Genomic DNA, 10,741 nt, shown 5'->3' with positions numbered 1-10,741 from the left:
GATGAGGGTGGGAGCTCTGAGGATCTGAACCCAAGGTAGAAGCCACCGGAGAAGGAGACAGAACAGAGGACCAAGGCTCAGGTACCTCCTGATCCAATCTTGAATCGGAAGCCGCTAAGGAAGAAGGCGCTTGAACCTCTGGATCCAGGGTGGCAAAGCCAGTTCTGGTCTGTTTAACATCTCCAAGGAGGCACCAGTTGCCAGAGGAAGCTTTCTTCGTCTTCCATGGCGCGTGACATATCTCCATGGCTGGTTGGTTGGGTCGAGAACAGAAACATCCCCTAAGTCCGTTCTCCAGGGAAGAGGGAGACTTCTTCGAGGAGGGATCCCTGCAGAGTCCCGGCCATTCGGCTGTGGAGAGGCGACGCGGCAGCAACACTTCCACCAGACCAGAGCTGCGTCCGGCTACTGGGGTGGAAGGAATGTCATAATATCCTATGTCATGTCTAAATAGAGTGTTGTGAACATTGACTGAACTTTGGCTAATGCTGACCAAAAGCTCAGTTTTAATGGATGATGTCTGGTGAAAGTAGATACTCCTCAGTTCCACCATCCCACTCAGCTCCTTATTATAGCACCCTAAGGCAACGCCCACAATAAAAAGCCCCATTGGCCAAAAATGCAGCCTACCACTCATGCCCTCCTCCTTGTTTGGCTCAAATAATTTGTTTCCATCCAAACCTCCATACCTCTTCCTCCATTTGCGTCATAGAGAATGGGTTCTCTGGAAACTGGAAAAGCAAAAGATGTTCAGTATATTAGTTGGTATATTTTTGTCAATAAATATGATTGTTTATCTTGGTAACCAAATTACATTGTCTCTCTCAATAGATTGGGCTACAAAGTGTCACAACCAAATGAAACAAGCAAATTATTTCCTGTTTATAATTAATGGATCAAGTGAAGGACAATGACAACACTTGAATAGCACAGTTAAAAAGTAGTAATGGCGCAGAAGGAGATGGCCGCCGTCTTACGATCCAGTAACCAATTGTGCTAATGTATATGTTTTTTTTGCGTTATTTGTAACTTATTTTGTACATAATGTTTCTGACACCATGTCTTATGCCTGAAAAGAGCTTCTTGATATCAGGGCAGCGTACTGGAGGAATTCTTCTTCTTCAACGAGTCGGACGGGAAGGTTTTACTCCAGACACCTGACAAGGCCCTCATCCCCGTCATTCGCAGGAGGAAAAAATGTAGATGTCGTGAACAAAGGTCCGGGTGCCTTGTAAGGATCCATCGCCGGGAGGGTAATCTACCTTTACCATCGGTCCTATTAGCCAACGTATAATCAATCAATAAAAAAATAGACTAACTACGAACACATATATCCTACTAACGGGACATTTAAAAACTCTAATATCTTATGTTTCACAGAGTCGTGGCTGAACGACGACATGTAAGCTTTGTAAGCTTTTCGGCAGCATAGAACAGTGGCCTCTGGTAAGACAAGGGGCGGCGACCTATGCATATTTGTAAACAACAGCTGGTGCACGAAATCTAAGGAAGTCTCAAGGTTTTGCTCACCTGAGGTAGAGTATCTCATGATAAGCTGTAGACCACACTATTTACCAAGAGAGTTTACATCTATATTTTTCGTAGCTGTTTATATACCACCGCAGACCGATGCTGGCACTAATACCGCACTCATTGAGCTGTATACGGCCAAAGGCAAAATGGAAAGCGTTCATCTAGAGGCGGCGCTCCTAGTGGCCAGAGACTTTAATGCAGGGAAACTCAAATCTGTTTTACCTCATTTCTATCAGCATGTTAAATGTGCAACCAGAGGGGAAAAAACTCTAGACCACCTTTACTCTACACACAGAGATGCGTACAAAGCTCTCCCTCGCCCTCCGTTTGGCAAATCTGACTGTAATTCTATCCTCCTGATTCCTGCTTACAAGCAGAAACTAAATCAGGAAGCACCAGTGACTCGGTCAAGAAGAAATTGGTCAGATGAAGCAGATGCTAAGCTAGAGGACTGTTTTGCTAGCACAGACTGGAACATGTTCCGGAATTCTTCCGATGGCATTGAGGAGTACATCACATCAGTCACTGGCTTCATCAATAAGTGCATCAATGACGCCGTCCCCTTATAAGCTTCCGGGACTCTAACCCGGGGGCTTATAAGAAATCCCGCTATACCCTTCGACGAACCATCAAACAGGCAAAGCGTCAATACAGGACTAAGATCGAATCGTACTACATCCGCTCCGACCCTTGTTGGATGTGGCAGGGCTTTAAAACTATTACAGACTACAAAGGGAAGCACAGCCACGAGCTGCCCAGTGACACAAACCTACCAGATGAGCTAAATTACTTCTATGCTCCCTTTGAGGCAAGTAACATGCATGACAGCACCAGCTGTTCCAGACAACTGTGGGATCATGCTTTCCGTAGCCGATGTGAGTAAGACCTTTAAACAGGTCAACATTCACAATGCCGCAGGGCCATATGGATTACCAGGACGTGTACTCCGAGCATGCTCTGACCAACTGGCAAGTGTCTTCACTGACATTTTCAACCTGTCCCTGACTGAGTCTGTAAAACCAACATGTTTTAAACAGGCCACCTTTAAAAAAAAAAATTATACTGTGTTATTGACTTGTTTATTGTTTACTCCATGTGTAACTCTGTGTTGCTGTCTGTTCACACTGCTATGCTTTATCTTGGCCAGGTCGCAGTTGTTAATGAGAACTTGTTCTCAACTAGCCTACCTGGTTAAATAAAGGTGAAATAAATAATAAATAAATAGTCCCTGTGCCCAAGAACACTAAGGTAACCTGCCTAAATAACTACCGACCCGAAGCACTCATGTCTGTAGCCATGAAGTGCTTTCAAAGGTTGGTAATGGCTCACATCAACACCATTATGCCAGGAGCCCTAGACCCACCCAAATTTGCATACCACCCCAACAGATCCACAGATGATGCAATCTCTATTGCACTCAACACTGCCCTTTCTCACCTAGATAAAATTAACACCTATGTGAGAATGCTATTCATTAATGCCAGCTCAGCGTTTCACACCATAGTGCCCTCATAGCTCATCACTAAGCTAAGGACCCTGGGACTAAACACTTCCCTCTGAAACTGGATCCTGGACTTCCTGACGGGCTGCCCCCAGGTGGTTAGTGTAGGGAACAACACATCCGCCACGCTGATCCTCAACACAGGGGCCCCTCAGGGGTGTGTTCTCAGTCCCCTCCTGTACTCCTTGTTCACTCATGACTGCATGGCCAAGCACGACTCCAACACCTTCATCAAGTTTGCCGATGTCACAACAGTGTTAGGCCTGTTCACCGACAACGATGAGACAGCCTATAGGGAGGAGGTCAGAGACCTGGTCGTGTGGTGCCAGGACAACAACCTCTCCCTCAATGTGATCAATACAAAGGAGATGATTGTGGACCACAGGAAAAGGAGGACCGAGCACGCCCCCATTCTCATCGTCAGGGCTGTAGGGGAGCAGATTGAGAGCTTCAAGTTCCTTGGCCAACAAACTATCATGGTTCAAACACACTAAGACAGTTGGGAAGAGGGCACGACAAAGCCTATTCCCCTCAGGAGACTGAAAAGATTTGGCATGGGTCCTCAGATCCTCAAAAGGTTCTACAGCTGCACCCTCGACAGCACTGGTTGCATCACTGCCTGGTATGGCAACTGCTTGGCCTCCGACTGCAAGGCACTACAGAGGGTAGTGCGTACGGCCCAATACATCACTGAGGCCAAGCTTCCTGCCATCCAGGACCCCTATATCAGGAGGAATGTCAGAGGAATGCCCTAAAAACTCCGGCCACCCTAGTCATAGACTGTTCTCTCTGCTACCGCACGGCAAGTGGTACGGGAGCATCAAGTCGAGGTCCAAAAGACTTCTTAACAGATTCCACCCCCAAGCCATAAGACTCCTGAACAGCTAATCAAAGGGTTTCCCAGACCACTCTTTTACACTGCTGCTACTCTCTGTTTCTAATCTATGAATAGTTACTTTAACTCTACCTACATATACATATTACCTCAATTACCTCGACTAACCAGTGCCCACACCCATTGACTCTGTACCGGTACCCCCTGTATATAGCCTTGCTTGTTATTTTACTGCTGCTGTTTAATTATTTGTAACTTTTATTTTCTATTAAAAGAATTAACATCTATTTTTTACTTAACAGTTTTTTTTCTTAACTTCTTAAAGCGTTGTTGGTTAAGGGTTTGTCAGTAAGCATTTCACTGTTGTATTCGGCGCATGTGACAAATACAATTTGATTTGATTTGATTTTAATGGACACCAGCAAGAGTAGATGTTGTGATGGTAACATCAAACCATTTACTTGGTTTTAAACAATGTTGTGCATAACTAACCATGTTCCAAATGCATTAGGACCATTGACCTCCACTAAGACAAGTCTAGTCTTGATTTGGGGGATAAGTAGTGTCCATCTCTAGCTGAGTTATGACATGTCAATCTATCATTAGCGTCTCCACTTGAAACAGCACCTGGGCTGCATGTTTCCGTTGGTATGTGCTACCTTGCCTTCAGTTAACTTCCATTGCATTGAACTTTTTTGCTATGACTGGAAAATATGTAAGCTATTGCTTTTCCTAACATCTGACTATTTTGATAAATATTAGTTATTCTTACCATAGATAAGGATTTCCCTCTGTGTCTTGGCTTGGATTGTTTTCCATTGAGGGATGAGTCTGTCACTGGATACTTGTTCCACATGTGAGTGTGTGTGCTGTGTGTTATGCTGCTTGCTCTGAAGTTTCTGAATGGGATGAACTTAAAGGGGACCCAGTGAGAAAGTGGGTGGGATATTATTTCAGAAGGAATGCTGAACCACTCAAATGCAAGGAAAGGCAGTCATAGGTGTTTTTCAGGGGTGGGATAACATTATAGAATGTGAACATGCTGTAACACCTTGAAGTTTAGGAGCACCAATAAGGACTGCAGTACACATTCACAAGCAATACATAAGAATTTACGAAATGTTTACTTTAGAGCCTGCAAATTTCTGTTAAAGCTGCAACATGTAACTTTTGGGGTGACCCGACCAAATTTACATTGAAATGTTAGTTATAGATCTGTCATTCTTATTGAAAGCAAGTCTAACAAGCGGTAGAACTGTTTTATGTGCGCAATTTCTATGCTCCCCGTTGTTAGGCTTCGTTTTTGCGTCTTTTACTTTTGGTTTTGTAAAATACAATATTATAGTTTACGGAAAATATTTTTCACAGCGGTTTAGATGGTACAATGATTCTCTACACTGCATTTGCTTGTTTTGTCACATAAACTGAAAATAGGCAAACTATTGGAATTTTAGCAACCAGGAAATGGCGGAGCGATTTCTGCATAGTGCTTCTTTAAAGTTATGTCACAGTATATCACTATACTGCAGTTGTTAAGTTAACACTGTAGTTATTTCATTTCATACGTATTTATGTTGTTTGTAACCTACTGCTGTGTGTTTTATGGCAAATGAATGAAGTTCTTATGTAGCTGCCCTTCAACTAAAGTAATACAGAACATGTTGAAGTATACAAGACATAAAAAGTGAGCGAATTGTTATGTGGGCAAATTGTTATGAATTTAAATTTCTGAATGCCTTTACACAAAAAAAAAAAACGTTTAGAAAACATGCGCAGATAACGCGCAGAGTTGACACCGATGGAGACACGCTGTTGCAACTTGCCATGCGCAGAAAGACCTGTGTGAAATTAGCCACAATAAGGATTAGCCACAAAACTGCCATTTGCAGTTCGCCTTCATAATAAAGGTCTCCAATTGAAAATGATTAAAATGAATACAAATAGTGGAATCATGCCCTATTTTGACGAGATAATGCTAAACAAGTTCGGAATGTTGTTACATAAATTCAACAAATGACAAAAATGTGTTAATTTTTTCTGTTGATAAAAATCTGTTGAAATCACACTGTGGGTGTATTAGACTTTATAATTGTGTTGGGGGCATACTTACAATGCCTTCAAAAAGTATTCACACCCCAGCTGGAATTGTTAAATGGATTACACTGAGATTTGTGTCACTGGCCTACACACAATAACCCATAATGTCAAAATGGAATTATGTTTTTAGAAATCTTTACGAATTAATAAAAAATGAAAAGCTGAATGTCTTGTGTCAGTAAGTATTATTCCCCTTTGTTACGGCATGCCTAAATACATTCAGGAGTAAAGATCTCCTTAAGAAGTCACATAATAAGTTGCATGTACTCACTCTGTGTGCAATATTAGTGTTTAACGTGATTTTGGAGCGACTACCTCATCTCTGTACCCCACACATACAAGGTCCCTCAGTCGAGCAGTATTGATGCAAACATGATGCAACTGTAGCTAAGATGGGGTGAGGTCTGTTTCATAATAAAGTGCTGATCTGCCTGGTGAGTGTAGAGAGTATAGAGATATTGTTATCCACGTCGGCACCAACGATGTTAGGATGAAACAGTCAGAGTTCACCAAGTGCAACATAGCTTCAGCGTGTAAATCAGCTAGAAAGATGTGTCGGCATCAAGTCATTGTCTCTGGCCCCCTCCCAGTTGGGGGAAGTGATGAGTCTCACAACTCAATCGCTGGTTGAAAACTGTTTTCTGCCCCTCCCAAAAGATAGAATTTGTAGATAATTGGCCCTCTTTCTGGGACTCACCCACAAACAGGACCAAGCCTGGCCTGCTGAGAAGTGACGGACTCCATCCTAGCTGGAGGGGTGCTCTCATCTTATCTACCAACATAGACAGGGCTCTAACTCCTCTAGCTCCACAATGCAATAGGGTGCAGGTCAGGCAGCAGGCTGTTAGCCAGCCTGCCAGCTTAGTGGAGTCTGCCACTAGCACAGTCAGTGTAGTCAGCTCAGCTATCCCCATTGAGACCGTGTCTGTGCCTCGCCCTAGGTTGGGCAAAACTAAACATGGCCGTGTTCGCCTTAGCAATCTCACTAGGATAAAGACCTGCTCCATTCCTGCCATTATTGAAAGAGATCGCGATACCTCACATCTCAAAATAGGGCTACTTAATGTTAGATCCCTCACTTCAAAGGCAGTAAAAGTCAATGAACTAATCACTGATCATAATCTTGATGTGATTGGCCTGACTGAAACATGGCTTAAGCCTGATGAATTTACTGTGTTAAATGAGGCCTCACCTCCTGGTTACACTAGTGACCATATCCCCCGTGCATCCCGCAAAAGCGGAGGTGTTGCTAACATTTACGATAGCAGATTTCAATTTACAAAAAAAAAGAAGATGTTTTCGTCTTTTGAGCTTCTAGTCATGAAATCTATGCAGCCTACTCGATCACTTTTTATAGCTACTGTTTACAGGCCTCCTGGGCCATATACAGCGTTCCTCACTGAGTTTCCTGAATTACTATCGGACCTTGTAGTCATAGCAGATAATATTCTAATTTTTGGTGATTTTAATATTAGTATTCCTCCAAAGCTCAGTTGTCCTGAGTCTGCACAACTCGGATCAAGAGAGACACTCAGGTGTTTTAGTACTATATCTCTTGACACAATGATTAAAATAATCATGGCCTCTAAACCTTCAAGCTGCATACTGGACCCTATTCCAACTAAACTACTGAAAGATCTGCTTCCTGTGCTTGGCCCTCCTATGTTGAACATAATAAACGTCTCTCTATCCACCGGATGTGTACCAAACTCACTAAAAGTGGCAGTAATAAAGCCTCTCTTGAAAAAGCCAAACCTTGACCCAGAAAATATTTTTAAAACTATCGCGCTATATCGAATCTTCCATCTCACTCAAAATGTTAGAAAAAGCTGTTGCGCAGCAACTCACTGCCTTCCTGAAGACAAACAATGTATACGAAATGCTTCAGTCTGGTTTTAGACCCCATCACAGCACTGAGACTGCACTTGTGAAGGTGGTAAATTACCTTTTAATGGCGTCAGACCGAGGCTCTGCATCTGTCCTCGTGCTCCTAGACCTTAGTGCTGCTTTTGATACCATCGATCACCACATTCTTTTGGAGTGATTGGAAACCCAAATTGGTCTACACGGACAAGTTCTGGCCTGGTTTAGATCTTATCTGTCGGAAAGATATCAGTTTATCTCTGTGAATGGTTTGTCCTCTGACAAATCAACTGTAAATTTCGGTGTTCCTAAAGGTTCCGTTTTAGGACCACTATTGTTTTCACTATATATTTTACCTCTTGGGGATGTCACTCGAAAACATAATGTTAACTTTCACTGCTATGCGGATGACACACAGCTGTACATTTCAATTAAACATGGTGAAGCCCCAAAATTGCCCTCGCTAGAAGCCTGTGTTTCAGACTTAAGGAAGTGGATGGCTGCAAACTTTCTACTTTTACACTTGGACAAAACAGAGATGCTTGTTCTAGGTCCCAAGAAACAAAGATATCTTCTGTTGAATCTGACAATTAATCTTGATGGTTGTACAGTCGTCTCAAATTAAACTGTGAAGGACCTCGGCGTTACTCTGGACCCTGATCTCTCTTTTGACGAACATATCAAGACTGTTTCAAGGACAGCTTTTTTCCATCTACGTAAAATTGCAAAAATCAGAAACTTTCTGTCCAAAAATTATGCAGAAAAATTAATCCATGCTTTTGTTACTTCTAGGTTAGACTACTGCAATGCTCTACTTTCCGGCTACCCGGATAAAGCACTAAATAAACTTCAGTTAGTGCTAAATACGGCTGCTAGAATCCTGACTAGAACCAATTTTTTAAATCATATTACTCCAGTGCTAGCCTCCCTACACTGGCTTGCTGTTAAGGCAAGGGCTGATTTCAAGGTTTTACTGCTAACCTACAAAGCATTACATGGGCTTGCTCCTACCTATCTTTCCGGTTTGGTCCTGCCGTACATACCTACACGTACGCTACGGTCACAAGACGCAGGCCTCCTAATTGTCCCTAGAATTGCTAAGCAAACAGCTGGAGGCAGGGCTTTCTCCTATAGAGCTCCATTTTTATGGAATGGTCTGCCTACCCATGTGAGAGACGCAGACTCGGGCTCAACCTTTAAGTCTTTACTGAAGACTCATCTCTTCAGTGGGTCATATGATTGAGTGTAGTCTGGCCCAGGAAAGGCTCTGGAGCAATGAACCGCCCTTGCTGTCTCTGCCTGGCCGGTTCCCCTCTCTCCACTAGGATTCTCTGCCTCTAACCCTATTACAGGGGCTTAGTCACTGGCTTACTGGTGCTCTTTCATGCCGTCCCTAGGAGGGGTGTGTCACTTGAGTGGGTTGAGTCACTGACGTGATATTCCTGTCTGGGTTGGCGCCCCCCCTTGGGTTGTGCCGTGGCGGAGATCTTTGTGGGCTATACTCAGGCTTGTCTCAGGATGGTAAGTTGGTGGTTGAAGATATCCCTCTAATGGTGTGGGGGCTGTCCTTTGGCAAAGTGGGTGGGGTTATATCATTCCTGTTTAGACTTGTCGGGGGTATCATCAGATGGGGCAACAGTGTCTCCTGACACCTCCTGTCTCAGCCTCCAGTATTTATGATGCAGTAGTTTATGTGTCGGGGGGCTAGGGTCAGTTTGTTATATCTGGAGTACTTCTCCTGTCTTATCCGGTGTCCTGTGTGAATTTAAGTATGCTCTCTCTAATTCTCTCTTTCTTTCTCTCTCTCGGAGGACCTGAGGTCCAACACTTTAACCACTAGGCTACCCTGCTGTCGTGGTAGTAAAGTAGTGGCCTGAACTGTTGTGAAATGTATTGTAATGTTTTTTAAATTGTATGTGGGGTGGCAGGATAGCCTAGTGCTTAGAGGGTTGGACTAGCAACCGAAAGGTTGTAAGATCGAATCCTGGAGCTGGCAAGGTAAAAATCTGTCTTTCTCCCCTGAACAAGGCATTTAACCCACTGTCATTGAAAATAAGAATTTGTTCTTAAATAACTGACTTGCCTAGTTAAATAAAGGAAAAATATATACACTGCTGATTTTGCAGGTTTTCCTACTTACAAAGCATGTCTGTAATTTGTATCACTGTGAGAGACAGAATCTAAAACAAAAATCCAGAAAATCACATTGATTTTTAAGTAATTAATTTGCATTTTATTGCATGACATAAGTATTTGATCACCTACCAACCAGTAAGAATTCTGTCTCTCACAGACCTGTTAGTTTTTCTTTAAGAAGCCCTCCTGTTCTCCACTCATTACCTGTATTAACTGCACCTGTTTGAACTCGTTACCTGTATAAAAGACACCTGTCCACACACTCAATCAAACAGACTCTAACCTCTCTGCAATGGCCAAGACCAGATAGCTGTGTAAGGACATCAGGGATAAAATTGTAGACCTGCACAAGGCTGGGATGGGCTACAGGACAATAGGCAAGCAGCTTGGTGAGAAGGCAACAACTGTTGGCGCAACAATTAGAAAATTGAAGAAATTCAAGATGACGGTCAATCACCCTCAGTCTGGGGCTCCATGCAAAATCTCACCTCGTGGGGCATCAATGATCATGAGGAAGGTGAGGGATCAGCCAAGAATTACACGGCAGGACCTGGTCAATGACCTGAAGAGAGCTGTCTCAAAGTCTCAAAGAAAACCATTAGTAACACACTACGCCGTCATGGATTAAAATCATGCAGCGCACGCAAGGTCCCCCTGCTCAAGCCAGTGCATGTCCAGGCCCGTCTGAAGTTTGCCAATGACCATCTGGATGATCCAGAGGAGGAATGGGAGAAGGTCATGTGGTCTCATGAGACAAAAATAGAGCTTTTTGGTCT

This window comes from Oncorhynchus mykiss, chromosome 1, assembly GCF_057628025.1.
Source record: "Oncorhynchus mykiss isolate SJ-2025 chromosome 1, ASM5762802v1, whole genome shotgun sequence".
In the NCBI taxonomy this organism is placed as follows: Eukaryota; Metazoa; Chordata; class Actinopteri; order Salmoniformes; family Salmonidae; genus Oncorhynchus; species Oncorhynchus mykiss.
The sequence above is the reverse complement of the archived record's forward strand: the minus strand, read 5'-3'. Positions refer to the sequence as shown.